Raw genomic sequence first — 2,500 nt, forward strand, 5'->3', positions numbered from 1 at the left:
CTTTTATATTTTTTTCTGCTGTCACATTTCTCGACTTTCCCCGCCCGAATGAGACGTATTCTGTATTCTCTCTCTCTCTCTCTCTCTCTCTCTCTCTCTCTCTCTCTCTCTCTCTCTCTCTCTCTCTCTCTCTCTCTCTCTCTCTCTCTCTCTCAAGAATGTGATCGATAATGTGTGCAGTTCGGTGACTGAAAGGCTCTACCAACCTCGTTCTACTTGATCTATTTGTATTGTAGTAGTAATAAAACTAGTAGTAGTAGTAGTAGTAGTACTAGTAGTAGTAGTAGCAGTGGTAGTAGTAGTAGTAGTAGTAGTAGTAGTAGTAGTAGTAGTAGTAGTAGTAGTGGGAATAGTTGGCATCGTCCTCTTCATTAAATTGAATGAATGTTTTTTTAAGGATAATTATGTAATGAGTGATATATTCTTTTTTTTCTCTCGATATCGTTCCACGTAAGCAGTGGTTCTCTCTCTCTCTCTCTCTCTCTCTCTCTCTCTCTCTCTCTCTCTCTCTCTCTCTCTCTCTCTCTCTCTCCCCCCCCCCCCGTGTACCTATGATTACGAAAACGCATATACCTGGCCGTGGTTAGCGGTAATTACATGTGTGTGTGTGTGTGTGTGTGTGTGTGTGTGTGTGTGTGTGTGTGTGTGTGTGTGTGTGTCAGTCCTGGCACACGGTATAGTAAAAAAAAAAGTAAACACATCCACGTGAGACAAAAATATATTGAGTAACAAAGAGAGAAAAAACTAAAGCAAAAATCAAACTTTACATCACATTATCACTAAAGTTTTCATTTTTTTTTTACACATCCTGTTCACATACAAACTCCTCCTATAAACAGAAATGTATTTTTAAATAAAATCATGTATGACGAACTATAGAACTTATTGACCAAAAAAACACAACACACGTACCCTCAAAATAAGATACGTTTCTACACTGCACTTACTTTTCTCTCTCGGTTATTTAAGAGAGGGAGCGATGTGAGAGATAATGACGAATGGAGGGAGGAGCGGCAGTCCGTAGCTCCTCTCCGCCTGACACTGTGAGCCACACTGGCTAGAATAGATTAGGACGAGGGAGGGAGGGAGGGACGAGGGAAGGGGGTGAATGCCATGTGGAGAGATACGGGAGGAGGGGGGACACAGGGCCAGGGAGCAGGCAGCGGGAACCTGGGGCCAGTCTGCCAGTGCCGCTCGCTAACTCCGACCTCTATTGCCTATACGCTGAACGTTATAGACTGTGAATATTATAGCAGTAGTAGTAGTAATTGTTGCTGTTGCTGTTCTTGTAGTCGTGATGGTGGTAGTATTTGTTGTTGTTGTTGTTGTTGTTGTTGTTGTTGTTGTTGTTGTCGATGTAATGACAATAGTAGCAATAGCAGCTGCAGCAGCAGCAGTAGCAGCAGCAGCAGCAGCAGTAGTAGCAGTAGTAGTAGTAGTAGTTGTTGTAGCAGTAGTAGTAGTAGTAGTAGTAATAGTTGTTGTAGTAGTAGTAGTAGTAGTAATAATAGATATAGTAGTAGTAGTAATAGTTGTAGCAGTAGTAGTAGTAGTAGTAGTAGTAGTAGTAGTAGTAGTAGTAGTAGGAGCATTTGTTTACGTTATTGTTGTCGTTTGTTGTTGTTGTTGTTGTTGTTGTTGTTGTTTTCTTGTTATTACCAGTATACTACCATCATCATCATCATCATCATCATCATCATAATCATATTCATCATCATCATCGTAATCATCACCACCACCATCACCATCCCTCACCATCACCATCACCACCTACCATGAGGCGCCACACACTACACCATTAACGTCTCCCTGTGAGGCCATGACCGCTACCTTAACATCTATATAATAATCGTGACCCTGACCCTGCATCGCCACGCCCCTCGCACTACCACACTGACACATCACCATTCCAGATAATGAGGCAGCGTGGCAGTGGCCAGGCTGAGGGCGGGACTAGAGAGGTAATATTAAGTTCTTTCATGTACTGTATTTCATCTTTCTATACACAGTTCGTTCTCTTTAATTCTTTCACTGCTTGACAATTTCTTCCATCGTCGCTTCGTAATCTTTTTAGACACACTACTTAATACAGTCTTAATAGTTTGATAGCCTGGAAAAAGAGAGGATGAACCGGCTATTCTCTTTCTTTCTGTATACCTAAGCATTTTTTTTCTTCCTCTTCTTTTCTACGGTGTCAGCAAAACACCCAAAATGTTTATCCAGCCACCGAGTGAGTTACTTCTTGTTTTGGTGAGCGTGGAATGATCACTAGCGCTGTTTCAAAGCCTGATAATCTCACTACAACTTGTCTGAGGTATTACACTGCGACTCGAAATAATTAGCGGCACCAGTAGCAATGCGTGAAGTCTTTATGAGCATCTACAATAAAATCAGCGATGAGATAGAATACATTTTGCAGTTTCTTCCCAGTTCAGAGATTGGATGTGGCTGTCTCAGAGTGATTGGTAATTAGGAAAAGGTGTACCAGGTGGCAGTCAAA

At 41.7% G+C, this 2,500-nt stretch overlaps 2 protein-coding genes across 4 annotated transcripts in view; one reads left to right on the forward strand and one right to left on the reverse strand.

Annotated features, from left to right (window-relative positions):
• The window catches only part of LOC135103559 (rhomboid-related protein 3-like), a 17,250-nt gene extending 16,154 nt beyond the window's left edge, over window positions 1-1,096 (reverse strand). For both annotated transcript variants that reach the window (XM_064009996.1, XM_064009997.1), the window contains exon 1: window positions 948-1,096. The gene's annotated coding sequence lies outside the window, so the exon portion shown is untranslated. The remainder of the gene's footprint in view (window positions 1-947) is intronic.
• The window catches only part of LOC135103560 (trichohyalin-like), a 22,858-nt gene that overhangs the window by 12,092 nt on the left and 8,266 nt on the right, over window positions 1-2,500 (forward strand). The window contains exon 2 of one of the 2 annotated variants that reach the window (XM_064009999.1): window positions 1,914-1,961. The exons of the other annotated variant lie outside the window; for it this stretch is intronic. The gene's annotated coding sequence lies outside the window, so the exon portion shown is untranslated. The remainder of the gene's footprint in view (window positions 1-1,913; window positions 1,962-2,500) is intronic. 2 annotated transcript variants of the gene reach the window in all.

The sequence above is a fragment of the Scylla paramamosain genome, chromosome 9 (assembly GCF_035594125.1).
Source record: "Scylla paramamosain isolate STU-SP2022 chromosome 9, ASM3559412v1, whole genome shotgun sequence".
NCBI lineage: Eukaryota > Metazoa > Arthropoda > Malacostraca > Decapoda > Portunidae > Scylla > Scylla paramamosain.